The 16,225-nt window shown below is 44.0% G+C and overlaps 1 protein-coding gene across 3 annotated transcripts in view; it reads right to left on the reverse strand.

Moving 5' to 3' along the window:
• Window positions 1–16,225, reverse strand: part of LOC122792248 (phosphatase and actin regulator 4-like) — a 2,537,344-nt gene that overhangs the window by 1,976,927 nt on the left and 544,192 nt on the right. Inside the window, exon 3 of one of the 3 annotated variants that reach the window (XM_044059996.1) lies at window positions 14,584–14,629. The exons of the other annotated variants lie outside the window; for them this stretch is intronic. The gene's annotated coding sequence lies outside the window, so the exon portion shown is untranslated. The remainder of the gene's footprint in view (window positions 1–14,583; window positions 14,630–16,225) is intronic. 3 annotated transcript variants of the gene reach the window in all.

The following is a 16,225-nucleotide window of genomic DNA, read 5'->3' on the forward strand; positions in this document are numbered from 1 at the left end:
ATAGAAGTCAGGGGGCTGGAGGGAGGGTAACCAGGACTGCAACAGTGAATACAATCGAACATCTACATTTATGGTAAGTGTACACAACTGTACTATGTTCTTCATGTTTCACTATTGCAGTCATCACATTTGGGTAGATAACCAAAACTAAGGATGGGAGGAGGTAATCAGATAGCATTAGGACCAGCTATAAGGCCCTGCAAGACTGCAGAGGCAAAGCCAGCTCTGGATTTAGAAAGAAAATGGCAACTGGTAATGCTTGGTGAAGGTATGTACACAACTCCAGGTAGCAGCTTCTAGGATGTCCCTGGTAGGGACACCTCTGAGAATGGCTGTAGAGGTAGATGCAGCCCTAGTTGAATGTGGTCTTATCCTCTGTGGGGTAGGTTTTCCATGGTGCTTATAGCAGAAATTAATGAAATGGCCTATCCACTTAGAAATGGTTTGCTTTGAAATAGCCTTCCCCTCTGCCCCTGCAGCAAATGCAGCCAGCAGCTGTTCAGATTTCCTGATAGGCTAAGTCCTGTCCAAGTAAAATCTAAGTTGTCTGTGCACGTCCAAGGAGTGCAGTATTCATTCCCCTTTGTTCTGTGGATTAGAAAAGAAGGTTGGCAAATGAATGGACTGATTAAGGGCCACACTGGATACCACCTTGGGCATGAAGGAGGGATTGGTCCTGAGGAACACCCTGTCATCATGAAAGATGATGAAAGGCTCCACTGCCATGAGGGCCTGTAATTCAGACACCCTTCTTGCTGAAGTAATGGCTAGAAGGAAGGCTGTTTTCCAAGAAAGGAATTTCAATTCTGCATTTGCACCTGGCTCAGAGGGAGGCAGAGTGAGCTTTTCCAATACAAAGTTGAGGTCCTAGACTGCAGTACGGGTTCTCCTGGGTGGTCTTAAGTTTTTGGCCCCTCTGAGGAATTGCTTAAGCAGTGGGTGAGAGAAGAGGGGTGGTTCTGTATTGTAATGAGCTGAAATGGCAGAGGCATGCATTTTGATGGAGGAAAAGGAAAGGCCCCTGTGAAGCATCTCAGTTAAGTATTGAAGAATATGGGGTAAACTGAGCGCTGCTGTGCCCATCCCCTGAGTTTGGCTCCAGGAACAGAATCTTTTCCATTTTTCAGCATAGGATTTTCTAGCACTAGGCCTCCTTGCCTCCAGAATGACATCCATCACTTGCTTACTGAGGGATGGTAACGGAGAGATCAGATAATTAGCCACGCTGCCAGGTTCAGAGTTTGAAGTAGTGGGTGCAGAATCTATCCCTCCTGCTGGGACATCAGGGTAGGGGGTCTGAGGCAGGTGCCATGGTGGCAGCAGTGACGCAATGTGCAAGAGGGGATACCAGTGTTGGCGTGGCCAGTCTGGTGCAATCAGTATTGTCCTTGGTTTGTCCTGTTTGATCTTTAGTAATACCTTGGAGAGGAGAGGCAGAGGGGGAAAGGCATAAACTGATAGGTTTTTCCAGGTGAAGGACAAGGCATCCACTTTCCAAGCTTCTTTGTGGGGAGTCCTTGTGCAGAATTTGTCCAATTGGTAGTTCTGGGGGGAGGCAAAATGGTCTATCTCTGGGCTCCCCCATTTGTTTCTCAACATGTTCAATATCTTTGGTTCCAGTTTCCACTCATGTGGGTCCATGAGATTTCTGCTTAGGTCGTCTACCAGTGTATTTAGCTTTCCTAACAGGAACAGACCCTGTAGGTACACTTGGTAGCTCAAAGCTGTGTTCCACAGAGCCATGGCTAGTCTGCAGAGAGCGTAGGAGTGGGTTCCACCCCTGCTTGTTTATGTACCACATAACAGTGGTGTTGTCTCTCTTTACCAATAATTGTCCTGGAAGAACGTGGTCCTTGAAGGCTGTCAGAGCATTCTGTACAGCTAAAAATTTATTTTTGATCGATATGCAGGTGCATTTGATTTGGGTTCCATTTGCCCTGAATGCAGTGCCCTGCCAAGTGAGCCCCCCCCCATGCATAATGTGATGCGTCTGTTAGGGTTTGGGCGGCAGGGAGTAGAGTGAATGGCAGTCCCTTGTTTTGGTGGCAGGCCTCTGCCCACCAAAGGAACTCTATCTGTAGACAAGGTATGATAGGAATCATTGATTATAGATCCTGAGAATGTTGGCACCATAGGCTTTTTAGATACCATTGTAGTTTCCTCATATGCAGTCTTGCATATGGAATTAGTCAAATGCAAGAGGCCATGAACCCCAGGGCATGCAATATTTTTCTTGCAGATAGCTGGGTCTTTGTGGCAGGTAGTTTGAAGTAGACTGTCAAATTAACTTGTTTCTCTGGCGTGAGGTAGGCCATATGGAAAGTTGTATTCAAGCTTGCTCCCAGGAATACAATTTGTTGGCAGGGTACAAGATGTGATTTCTTTTAGTTTATGGTGTACCCCTGAGACGTTAGCAATTTCTTTACAAATGCTAGATGATTTAATAGTATGTCCTGTCTTTCTGCCTGAATTAGACAACTGTCCAGGTATGGGTATATTTGAATATTTCTTTGCCTGCAAAATGCAATGACTGGAGCTAGGCACTTTGTGAATACTCTGGGCGCAGTAGATAAGCCAAAGGGCAGTGCAGAGAACCGATAGTGCATGTAGCCTGCTCTGAAGTGTAAGTATCTTCTGCAAGATTCCCTTATTGGGATGTGCAGGTAGGCTTCCTTTAAATCCAGTGTTGCCAACCAGGCATCTTTACCTAGCATGGGAAGCAGCTGATGAAGAGTTAGCATCTTGAATTTTGGGATTACCAAAAATGTGTTTAGGATAGACAGGTCCAGGATAGGACGCCAGGAATTGTCTTTTCTGGGTACCAGGAAAAGTCTTGAGTAGAAACCATGCCCCCATTCTTCTTCTGGAACAGGTTGAATAGCCCTGATGCTTAAAAGAGAGAGAGAATTTGCTTTTGAGTCTCTGCCCACTGATTTGGGGGTAGGTATCCTTGGCAATCTTTTCCCCCTAAAGGAACAGTCAGTTGAGCAGGGCTTGGAAGGTTTAAAGTTAAGTCATTGAGACAGTTTACCATGGGGGGAGGTACTAGTCCCTGCTTTGGAAGTGGGAACCCCCCACGGCTTAGGCCTGTGAGTACCTTGGGACAGAAGCCTGGGTGTTCTGCTGGTTCTGGGTTTGGACTGAGGAGGCCTGGAAGAGGCAGGAAAGGACCAATTTAGACGGTCAATGCTACTAAATCTTGGAGGCTGTACTTGCAGGGAATCTAACAGTTTTCATAGATTTAGCTTTTTCCTCCATCTTTTTAAGTACTACTAATGCTTTGTTGCCAAACAGGTGGTCTTGGTTTAAGGGAGCATAACATGATCTGGCAAAGATTGCTCCTTAAGCCAAGCATGCCTTCTAAGTACAGACCCAGTGACAGCAGTCCTGCAAGATGCCTCTAATGAATCAAAACCACATTAAAAAGTATGTTTTCCAGCCTGTTCAGCAGAATGCATTAAATCCTGTAAATCTTTATTTTCAGCACAGTCAGGAATCAGCATCATTTTCTGTTGAAGCAATCCAATAATATGCTGCTGATACTTTAACATATGAAACTGGCAGTTTAAGGCCTTAATGGCCAAGGTTGCAGAAGTGTATACCTTCTTACCCCTTCTGTCCAGCGCCCTGGAATAGCTATCAGAGGGGGTAGGATTTTTTGCAGTAGTAGCTTTAATGCCCTTGGGTCCCTGTGAAATGGTCTCAGTATCCGCAGTAGGATTTTTAAAGAGGAACTTGTGAGAGTCAGGTACCCTGTAATACCAATCAGGTTTTCTGGGAGCAGGAAGTAGAGAGTCAGGTGCCATGCTAGATTCAGAGATGGCATCATCTACAATGTCCAGTACAGGAGGGATAGCTAAAAGCCTGTGTTTAGGTAGGAGTAAGAATTCCCTAAGCCTCTTTTTGGAGTCATAGTAATCTTGGCTTTCCTAGCAAAAATGCTCCCTAAGAGTATGCAAGGTTTCACCAAAAGAGAAATCCTCTGGAGGGGAAGCAGAGGGAATAGAGTCCTCTGCATCAGAGTCCTCATAGGTAGAGAAGGGCAAATCCTGGTCATCAGATAAAACAGAAATTTCAGAATCCTGATCAGAAGAATCAGAAGGAAAATCAGTCCTAGGTCTATTAGAGGGGGAAGGGTGGCTTCCCCTTGATTAGAGTAATAAGGTCTTCAGCCATTCTTATTTGTTTTTTAGGCATAGGGGCTTGGCCATGTGGTCTGGGCAACAGTTTTCTAGGCATGTATTGAGTTTTAGGCCTTGAAGAAGAAGATGGTGTCGGTTTAATATGCAAGTCAGTAGGCCTGAATACACTCTCAGAAGCCGGTGCCTGGACAGCGGTTCCAGATCCATCCAAGGTAGAGACATCCGCAGGCTCCGCAGTCGAAGCATCTCGCGGCATACTGGACTCCAAATGGGTCTCAGTAGAGGCCTGAGAATCTGAAGTAGCGGGTATCAGGGTCTGTGAAAGCACCTCACTGAGTACCAGCGAACTGGCGACTATCTTAGGAGAAGCATCGTTGGCAGCTTTGGACCTATGCGGTTTGTCTCTGTCTTTATCTTTGCATTTTTTCGGAATGTCAGTAGTCGCGTAGCCTACTGAAGCCATTTCTGGATGATTGAACAGAGTACCAAAATATTTAGATGCGTAAATGAACAAGACGACGAATAGTACAAGGTTTGAATAAGGCACAAAACCGACAGTGAGGTATGTCGTGGTCTGGGCCTAAGCAAGGAATGCAGTACAAATGAAAATCTTTATGAGGTATTTGCTTTCCACAAAAAATACAATTGGTAACTTTTACTGACATTGGTTTAGAGCAAGAAAAAGGATCCCCAACGGGGTACTTAGCTTAGTTGAAGACTTTGGATCTGAAACTCTAATACGAAAATTTCAGGAGTCGGCCGACCAGCACTTGCGAACTGCTTCTATTTCGGGCACCGCACGGCAAGAAAGACTGATATAATGATGTTGGCTGCATGCTTTATACCCCTGACTACCTGACGTCATGGAAGATGAGACAGCAACCGATGCAGGACCCAAGACTTTGATAATCAGGCTGACTGAGGGCTACTGAGCAGATAACCCAAATGTGATGACTGCAACAGTGAAAGACAAAGAACATCCACCAGTCACTGGATACAACCCAATCTCGTTTCATCAAGGGCAGGTCATGCCTACTCAGCCTGGTGATTTCAACAAGGCAATAAACAAGGGCAAAATGATTCACACTGCCTACCTTGGCCTTGTCATGGCATTCCCACTTTGGCTTAGTTGACAAACTCAAGAGGCAAGGTATAAACCCCTATGTCACCTGGAGGAAAGTCAGCCAGATCACAAGACAGGACCCAGCTAGTTAGAATTCAGGAGTTCACCTCTACAAAAATCACCAGTAGAGTCCCTCAGGGATCTGTCCTGGGACTTCTTTTTGGAATCTATTTCTCTGAAGTCAATGTCAAGGGCCTCTGGCTGAGCAAATTTGAAGACTATTGCAATTTAGAAGCAGTCAGAATCCCCACTGACAATGTTCTCCAAAAGGGGTGACCTAGACAAATAACTAGTGTCAGAGTGTATTCACTGTTGCAGTCATCACATTTGGGTTATCCTGCCGAGGTAGCCCTCAGTCAGCCCAAATACCAGAGGCTTAGTATTTCTGCGCCAGTTGCTGTCGCTCCAGGATTGACGTCATGTCATTTGTGGTATAAAATCAGGCAGCCGATGCCATTACATCAGTTTTCTTGGAAGAACATAATCGGTAGAAAGTAAATATCAAAAATTCCCTGTAAGGAGAGAGGAAGAGATAGAGAGAGAGAGACAAGGGGGCTGGAGGGTGGGTAACCAGGACTGCAACAGTGAATACACTCTAACATCTACATTTATGGTAAGTGTACACAACTGTACTATGTTCTTCGTGCTTCACTGTTGCAGTCATCACATTTGGGTTGATTCCCAAAGCTGAAGAAAAGGGTGGAAGTCAGTCAAGAAGACTGGGGACTGGTGAGGATGCTCTGCAAGACTGGGGTGGCAAAGCCTGCCCTCGATTTGGAGAAGATAGGCAGGTGGTAATACTTGGTGAAGGTATGAACAGAAGTCCATGTCGCAGCCTCCAGGACATCCCTGGTGGGGACCCCTCTGAGAAAAGCTGCAGAGGTGGAGGTTGCCCTGGTGAAGTGTGTCCCAACTCCCTTTGGAAGTGATTTTCCCGTGCTGTTTGTAGCAGAAATGGATGCAGTGTGCTATCCATTTGGAGACTGTTTGTTTGGATATGGCCTTGCCCTCTGCCCCTGCTGCGAAGCTGACTAGCAATTGGTCAGTTTTTTTTTAAAAAGATTTAGTCCTATTCAGACCGAATCTGAGCGGTCTGTGCACATATAGGGAGTGCAGAATCCTTTCTGTCTTGTTTTATGGGTTAGGGAAAAAGGTGGGCAAATGAATGGATTGGTTGAGAGCCACACTGGACACCACTTTAGGCATGCAGGATGGGTTAGTCCTGAGGTAGACCCTGTCAGCATGGAAAATTATGAAGGGCTCTACAGCCATGAGTGCTTGTAGCTCTGAAACTCTTCTAGCTGAAGTGATTGCCAGAAGCAAGGCTGTTTTCCCCGAGAGAGGAATTTTAACACTGCTGAAGCTGCAGGTTCAAAGGGGGGTAGGGTGAGCTTTTCCAACACAAAGTTAAGGTCCCAAGTTGGGGTAGGAGCTTTTCTGGGTGGCCTTATGTTGTTAGCTCCTCTTAGGAACTGTTTGATGACAGGGTGTGAGAAGAGAGGTGTCTCTGTGCTGTAATAAGCAGAGATGGCAGAGGCATGAATTTTAATAGAACAGAAGGATAGACCTCTGTGCAGTAGGTCTGCTAGGTAATCCAGGGTGAGAGGTAGGGAGGGCTGTGCTGTTTCAGCTCCCTTAGCCTTGATCCAGGTGCAAAACCTTTTCTACTTGTCAGCACAGAATTTTCTAGTGCTGGGGCATCTGGCCTCATGCATAACATCTAGGACTTGTTTGCTTAGGCTTTGTTGGCTTAGGCTGGCAGCTTGAGGAGAGGTCAGGGAATAAGCCAGGCTGCCAGGTTGAGGGTCTACAATTGGGGATGCATGAATTCTCCATTCTTCTGGGTCAGGAGTGTTGGGATCTGAGGTAGGTGCCATGGTGGCAGGTGTGACAGGCTGCACAGCAGTGGGTACCAGTGCTGGCGAGGCCAGTCTGGGATAATCAGGATTTCTCTCGGTTTTTCCTCCCTTATTTTGAGCAGTACCCTTGAAATGAGTGGTAGAGGGGGAAATGCATAGACCGAGAGGTTTACCCACTGGAAGGATAGAGCAGCCACTTTCCAGGCCTTGCTGGGAAATCCCCTGGTGCAGAATTTGCTGAGCTGATAATTGGAGTGGGAGGCAAAGAGATCCACCTTCGGGGTACCCCATTTCTGGGTTACAAGGGTAAAGGTTCTGTGGTGCATCTGCCACTCATGTGGGTCTAGCAGGTTTCTGCTTAAGTTGTCTGCCAGAGAGTTTAGGGAGTCTGGCAGGAATTGTGCTAGCAGGTGTAGTTGCTTGGCTGAGGCAGTGTGCCAAAGGGTCATGGCGAGCCTGCAGAGAGGATAAGAGTGAGTCTCTCCCTGCTTGTTGATATACAGATGTATTTGATTTGGGCTCCAACAGCTCTGAATGCACCTGCCGTCCAGGTATGCACCCCAGGCTTAGTCTGATGAGCCTGTAGTGAGGTTCTGGGTGGCGTGGGGTTGTGAGAAGGGAAGTCCCTTGCTGTGGTTGCATGCTGCTGCCCACCAAAAAAATCTTTCCTTAGACAAGGCATCCTTGAAATAATAGTTTCCAGGTCTTGAGAGTGCTGACACTCAAGGTGTTTTAGGTACCATTGTAGTTTCCTCATATGCAGTCTGGCATATGGAATGAGTAGAATACAGGAGCCCATGAACCCTAGAGCTTGCAGGATTTTCCTTGGGGGATAACTGGGTTCTGGTGGCTAGTTGACAGTAGCAGTCTGTCAGGTAGGCTTGTTTTTCTGGAGTAAAGAATGCCATCTGAGAAGCTGCACCCAGGCTTGCTCCCAAGAATACAACGTTTTGTGCGGGTACTAGTTTTGATTTCTTTTCATTGATAGTATACCTCACGGAGGTCAGTAGATCCTTTACAAAGGTCAGGTTTTGTAACAGCTTTTCCTGACCATCTACCTTAATCAGGCAATTGTCTAAGTAGGGGTAAATTTGAATATTTCTTTATCTGCAAAAAGCAATGGCTGGAGCCAAGCATTTTGTTAAAACTCTGGGAGCACTGGATAAGCCAAAGGGAAGCACAGAAAACTGAAAGTGCATAGATCCTGCCCTGAAACGCAGATATTTCCTGCAAGACTCCCAGATTGGGATGTGTAGGTAGGCCTCCTTTAAGTCTAGGGTGGCTAACCAAGCATCTTTGGAAAGCACAGGAAGAAGCTGCTGGAGGGTGAGCATTTTGAATTTTGGTATCATCAGAGAGGTGTTTAGAATGGATAGCTAGAGGATTGGGTGCCAGGTGCCCTCTTTTCTGGGTACCAAGAAGAGAGTCTGGAATAAAAACCTTGGCCTATCTGGTCATGGTGTATTGTCCTCATGGAGAGCAGTAAAAGGACTTGCTTTTTGGCCTCTGCCCACTGGTTTGGAGGAAGATCTGGGAACCCTTTTGGGGTTGTCAGAGTGTGGAAATAAAATTTGTATCCCTGGGACACTATGTTGAGGACGCATAGGTCATTGGTAATAGAGGCCCAGTTGTTTGCATGGAAGGAGAGTTTTCCTCCTAGGGGCACAAGCAGGTGGGCAGAGGTAAGGGGTGGAGGTGTAAAAGTCATTGTGAGTTCTTATCATAAGGGGGTGGCTTAGCACTCCCTGTTTTTGAAGAGGGGGAACTCCATTGCTTAGATCTCTGCATTCCCTGGAGCTGCTGTCTGGGGGGTTCTGCTCTGCATAGATTTAGCTTTTTTTCCCCATCTTTAAGACCTCTTCTGCCTTGGTGCAAAACAAATTCTTTGTTCAATGGTGTATCCAATAATTTTGATTTGACAAGGTCTATTCTTTAAGCCAAGCATGCTTTCTAAGGACAGAACCAGTGACTGCTGCCCTGCAAGATGCTTCTAGGGCTTCAAAGCCACATTGCAAGGTGTGCTTATTAACTTGGCTTGCAGAATGCAAAAGCTCTTGCAATTCTTTATTTTCTGCACAAGTAGGAAAGGAAGATATTTTTTGTTTGATGAGTTCCATGGTATGCTGCTCTTTCAGCAATGTGGAACTGACAGTTTAGTGCTCCAATACCAAGAGTAGCAGAGGTGTATACTTTTTACCCTATCTGTCTAAAGCTCAGGAATCCCTGTCTGAGGGGGTGGGATTCGTAGCGGAGATTGCTTTAAATTCCTTTAAGTCCTTGAGAGATGACCTCTGGGTCAGCAGTATGATTTCTGAAAAGGAATTTGAGAGAGTCAGGGACTCTCTAGTACCGGTCAGGTTTCCTGAGAGCAGGAGGAAGGATGTTGGGAGTCAAACTAGATTCCATAAAAACATACACAACAACATTCAGGACAGGAGAAATGGCCAATGGTCTGTACTGTGGTAAATCTAAGAATTCCCTGAGTCTCTTTTTTGACTGAGGATAGTCCTGACATTCCCACTGGAAATGCTCCGTTCAAGTATGAAGGGTTTCAACAAATGAAAACCCTTGGGTGGAGAGGCAGAAGGAATGGATTCCTCCGCATCAGAATCCTCATAAGCAGACAGGGGGTGCATGTCTTCATATTTAGAACCATCAGAGTCATCGGACTCCTGTTCAGATAAAACTACTGGGGACAAGTCTCTCTTTTGGAAGGGGTAGCCTGGCTTCCCCTAATAAGCATAATAAGGTCATCTGCCATTTAAAGCATTTGAGATTGAAGCAAGTAAGCAGGTGCCAGAGCTTGGGTCATCATTTTTTTGGGCATAGTTCTTACCCTGGTCCTTAGAAACTTGGTAGTTTTAGAAAGAACTTAAGATGCGATAGAAGTCGCTGGTTTGTGTAGAGTATTGGTACTGTGAAGTACTTCCGCAGAAGCCAGTGCCTGCTCAGCGGCTCCGGACCCATCCAAGGTAGAGACATCTGCAGGATCCTTAGTCGAAGAAGAGTCTCACGACATACCGGACTCCAAAAGGGTCTCGGCAGCGGCCTGCGAATCCACAGAAGCGGGCATCAGGGGCTGTGAAAGCACCTCACCGAGGACCGGTGAATTGACGACTAGCTTAATGGAAGCGTCGGCGGCATTTTTGGACCTTTGTGGTTTACATTTTTTCAGATTGGTAGTCGGATGGCTTACCAAAGCCATATCGGAATTTGAGGACTGGGAGCGAAAATATCTAGCTACAATAAGGGCCCAATGACGTACAGTTCTGACGTTGAACAAAGAACAAAAGCGACAGTGAGGGACGTCGTGGTCTGGGCCTAAACAGGTGATTCAGTAAGAATGGAAGTCTTGGTGTGGTATTTGCTTTCCACAGGCGAGACAATTGTTAACTTTTTCTGACATTGGTTTGAGCAAGAAAAAAGGATCCTGAATGGGGGTACAAAGCTTTAGAAGACTTCAACTTCAACTCGGAAATGAAAACTCAGGTAGCGGCCGACCAGCACTCGTATGAACTGCTTCTGCTTTGGGCTCCTCGGCAAGAAAGACTGATGTAATCGTGTCAGCTGCCTGATTTTATACCCCTAACTACCTGACGTCAATCCTGGAGCGACAGCAACCAACACAGAAATACTAAGCCTCTGGTATTCGGGTCGACTGAGGACTACCCCTGGCAGGAAAACCCAAATGTGATGACTGCAACAGTGAAACATGAAGAACATCCAGAAAGTCACCCCAGGTATAATACCCATGCCTCTAATGGACACAGGCAGCCTATACGTGGTTCATCTCTCAGCCCACTGCTTGTAAATGCTTCATATCCCAAGTCCTTATTTATACTACCATGGGTATTGCAATTTGCCAGATTTTGGATGCATTCTTAGGCTTAAAAAGGTCCCAGTAATTGTTAGTTATGTACACATCTATGATCCTGTAAATATATTACAGCAAAGCTAGTCTCATCATTTCACTTGTAATGATGAAACCCCCCAAAAGGGGAAGTGTGCTACAGCTATGTGTAAAAAGAGCAGAACTGGGATAAGCTCAAGATAGCAGGGCTATAAAACCTGAGCAGTAGTTGCAAATATCAACAAATCACCACTTGTAAAGAGTGGTAAAACCAATAAAGTTGGTAACAATGCATGTATAATCTCACTCCACCTGTGACATTTCTCCTCCGGGGCCAGTAATCAAGGAGCCTCAATCTTCACCACAGACACCAGTAAGGGACGTTTATTTGTAAAAAAGATGCACAGTGCTTCCAGATGCAGATCTCTGCACCAAGCCCAATTTCCCTTAAGAGCACATAGGGAACACACTCCCCTCCTGTGGATGAGTTTCATCCCTCTCACCAGGCCCCAAATAAGACCCCACACCGACCACAGCTGCACCCTTGAGTCCTCAGCTGAGTGTTCCTAGTATTCCAAGCAAAGTCCTCCACCACCCTCTTTGTGAAACCAGTGCCCTGTGTCCCTGCACCAAGTAGCTAAACACACACTTTTTGAGATTTGATTTTCACAAGGCTCTTACAGGGGTACATAATTACACTGAGAAAAATTAATCCCAACACAAATAGTAGTGCTTGACCAATGCAACAAGGCTTTTAGGAGCGGTCACAGTGTCCACAAATAAATATTTAAGTACTCTCAAGGCTTAAAATATTATTTAGAAGACCAGCCACAATGAAAAGTTCAAATATATTTACTAATAAATAATAAAACAACATGAAAATACTAAATATCTATTTACAATAAACATCAGAGTTTCAGACACAGGAAATATTAAAAATAGCACAGATGGATAGATTCACACAGACACAGAAAAATAGTACTAATCTAAACTCACTATATTTTCCTGACTGATCTAAATAATTACTATTCCCTGGTCACTTACTATAGCAAGGCAAGAAGAAGTGGGTGAGTGATCCTTCTTTGTCAGATTTCAAAAATAGACTGCCCTGAGACTTCTGTCTCATATAGTATTAAAACATTTCAGTGCTGGATTACAAAATGACATCACATACATCTGGTCATCTGACTCTGGTTCTCACACCACCCTCTTTACTAGAAAATGAACCAGAATCTAGTGCGTGTGACATAATACACACACATAGAATTTTACTAAGATGTGTTATACCACCTGGAAGCTAAAAAAAATTCAAAAACTTCCACTCTTCCAATGCAGAAATAATTTCACCCCTAAGGACAATACAGTAGGATTCCTACTACTGGTTTTCACAGACATTTTGTCTCTGTGGCTGCAATCAGAACTGTAAGATACAATCTTTATGGCTCAAACCAGGTAATTTAACTTCAGACTATTTTTCAAAGTTAGCTGGACTGAGATTAACCTCTTCTTTTCCAGTATCTTCTGTTACAATATATTCATTTCAACAGTTGCAATACAGTCTGCTATACAGGTGTATTTCTTTTTTGTCCAACAGGACCCACTGTTGGTACATTTTTAACACAAGCAGCTTTACAAATACATTTCAGAACAAACACCTGCACAAGTTAGTTTGATAGACAAATGACATAATTCTTTACAAAACTCCAGCTAGCTATGCTGGCATATGTTACACATCCACTGCACTACGTCTCCTGGCATAGCTGGCAATACCTCACATCATCACGTCTCTCCCCCATTTGGATGGTACATGCTTCTTACAGATCTGAAAACAGAAGTAAAAGATGTCACAGCAGAGCTTGTATCTGCAGCTACAATAATTCCTGACCTATCAAGGGCTGATTACACATACATACAACATAAGGATAAAGCAAAGACTACCCAAAAGAAAATCTGTGTTCAATTAGTGGCATGAGTGCTGGAGGGACAGAGTAAGGAGAATGAGGGTCAGCAGCCACCACCACCTCACCCATACTGGAGGAAAGGGGGCAGCCTGGCCTTACTGTAATAACCTGGCAAGCTTCATGTTGCAAGTGATATGCTGCTTAGTCTGGAGCTTATGCAAGCATGGAAACATGAATGCATCTCCGACAGTCACTGAACAGTTGACGTGGCTGCCATGGGGTGGTGGGTTAAGGTATGCTTCCCACCAGTAGTAAGATGCTGCACTAATGCCCTCAGTTTCCTCACTACTCCCAGATGTGGGTCAGGTGGAGTTTGTAATAGGCTAAGGCAGGACCAGCAGCCACAGTGGACACAAGAACAGGAGTTGGTACCAGCTAATGCTCAGCTGCAAGAAGCTTTAAAATACGCATATACTTGCTGATCTAAGAAGAAAGAATGAAGATACATGAGAGAGAATGAATTTTAAAGGATTCCTGCTGATGAGTAAGCAAAAAAAAAACATGGATGAGAGGTTTGCACAAAGGTGCTCCCAAAATGGCTGGTCGCTTCTGTTGTTTTACACAGAAATGTATTAAAGCAAAAAAGAATTTCCAAAACTGAAAAACAGCAATGTTTGCAAGAGATACGAGATAGTCATGTGAATTTCAACAGTTCAGACTTGGCAGTCACCATTCAGGGCTTTACAGTTAATGAATTCAACTATTCAATGAACAAACTGACTAAACAGCAGCAAACCTTGTACCTTGTGAATACAGACCCCTCAGTCTGCAACATGCAGAACTAGCCAATACATGCAGGCACAGAAGCTTTAAAGCAAAAATGGTTGATCAAAACCTGATAAAACAGTTAAAAATAAGCATCGAATGCATCAGATCTACTACTTGGTGCCACAAATTTCACATGACCCCATGGCCTCATAGAAAACACTGTAAACAGCTATGTTACAGACAGCCAACCATGTTAATGTTTAATGACATGCTGCAAAGTAAAATCATAAAACTTAAAACTGTTGTGTGGTTGTGACCAGAACCAATTAAGATGAACATTCCTGGACTAACATACCGGTCCATGCTAACTGCTAGGCACCACCTTTCATCTTGATTCGTACAGTAATGCATGATGGAAACATTGTGAAAACTCTATTTACATTTGTTTAAACCAGTAATCTCTCAGATAACACAGCAATTCAAACATTTAAAATTCACTGAAAGCAAGTTTTATAGCTTTTCCCAAAACAGCAGGTCAGAACACGCATGTAAATTTTGGGTCTGCTTTTTTGTAAATCAGCAGCTTCAAATCAAGACTCCCACTGTTGCACACTACAGCAGTCAAGTAAATCGCTTTCCATTTAAGCATGATTTTTTTGTTTAATTACTTAACAGCTACCATCACTAAAAATACATAGAGTAATCTATCCCATCAACATTTAGGGGACATAATGCTGTACAAACAGAATGGCTTAATATATCATCCATTTTAAGACTATTTACTAATGCCAACAGTACTCTGCTGTCCTTTTTCAGAATAAAGAAATGAGTAGTAATTATATCACAGGAATCCAGGAAAGTGACATGCTGTTAAGTAAATTCACAGTTAAGAAAGATGATTGCAATTTGCTGAGTGTGTCATGCTCAACTTATCACTCACCTAGACTCTCACGACAAGTTTAGTGTTCTCTACATTACTGCTTTTTCTAGAAAAAAAAAAACAGAGAAAAAGACTGCAGAGTACTATTGATAATAATATTCATTTAAGACAGGGCAATTCAACCTAACAAACAACTCCTACAAAGCAGCAAACAGTCATTTAATATATTGTAAAATATGAAATGAGTACTCAGCAGAAAAAGGAAAACTCTGGCCCACTTAATCTTCTCAATGTACCATCCCAATGGGCACAAAGCAGCTGCAAGTGACAGCATTGCCATCACAGATGACTAGATCTTTTTCATACACTCAAGAGTTAAAATACAAACATTTTAAGAAAGCCATTTCTCCAGCCTGGAAGTTATGTAGCAGTAGATATCCTCCCCTAACCAGCTAGCAACAATGCGTCTTACAGGCAAGATCAGACTGAGAAGAGATGAAGTATGTCAGTTCAAACAGCTGAAACTAAATATGAATCCCCCAACACTGTTCCTCAACAATCCATCCACAACCCATTTTTCCCCACTTTTCCACATGGGGTTGAGGTGTCACTTCACCAGTGACAATCTTCTAGCGCCAAGATTTACCCTGCCAGGTAGCAAGCCTTTTTGCAGTAGTTTTCGATTTACACTGCCAGGTGGCAAGCCTTTTTGCAGTAGTTCTTCCTCGCCACATACTTGAAAATGCACTCACACCTATGGCCAATTTAAAGTGGCTAAGAGGGTAGCACACTTACTTTTGACACTGGAAGAGCAAAAGACTGGGGCTCTTCTCACATTAAGAGCTAGGATTCATTTTCCAGTACTGACACTACAGTGTAGTAAAATGGGGGTGCCAGATTCAGGAGTGTGCCATCCTTCAAATGAGATGTTAAACTGAGGCCCCATCTGCTTGAATTGGCGGTTGCTTAGGTGGATGTAAATGATCCCACAGCACTGGTCCAAAAGAGTACAACAGTGCTTTACTGTTATACAGTTTTTTTACAATATATTGCACTGTTTTTACATATACTTTTCATGAATTTCAAACAACCCATTCCATCTGACACAATGATTTAAATCCTGTTCAACAGAATCACTTTCCCAAGTCTTGTCAAATAACTCTTCATACCTGCATTACATGTAGTCAGTATTCTGGCGGTCAGTGGAGCAGCAGGTAGCAAACTTGCCTCAACAGTGGGAGATCAAAAGACTATTCCCATTCAGGTATTTGGGTCATTATCCGACACCGAAACTGCACTGCAGGAAAAGGATATCAGGGACAGGGGGCCCTCCCAAGTATGCTGTCCCTCACATAAGTCTTCAATCTGAAGTCCCATTTGCCGAAGTTGCTGGTAGCTCAGATGGAAGTAAAGATCCTATGGCACTTATCAAAAATAGTAAGGGAAATTTCCACAGTGTCTTGGCCAAACTTTCTCTAGTCAGTATAAATACCACCTTAGGTCTCACCTAAAAAGAGTTTGCGGGCCTAGTGGGACTAGCCCAATCAACAAAGCACAAGATAAAAATGAAAACATTTCCATAGAAAGCATACTTGGCAAATAAGATCTTACAATAGATTAGAAGAGTAAATATTCTTTCTCTTCATTTCATATTTATTGTACAGCATTTTATTTATTTTTTTATTCATACATATTCATATTA

This window comes from Protopterus annectens, chromosome 1.part2 (genome assembly GCF_019279795.1).
Source record: "Protopterus annectens isolate FY-2018-M chromosome 1.part2, PAN1.0, whole genome shotgun sequence".
In the NCBI taxonomy this organism is placed as follows: Eukaryota; Metazoa; Chordata; order Ceratodontiformes; family Protopteridae; genus Protopterus; species Protopterus annectens.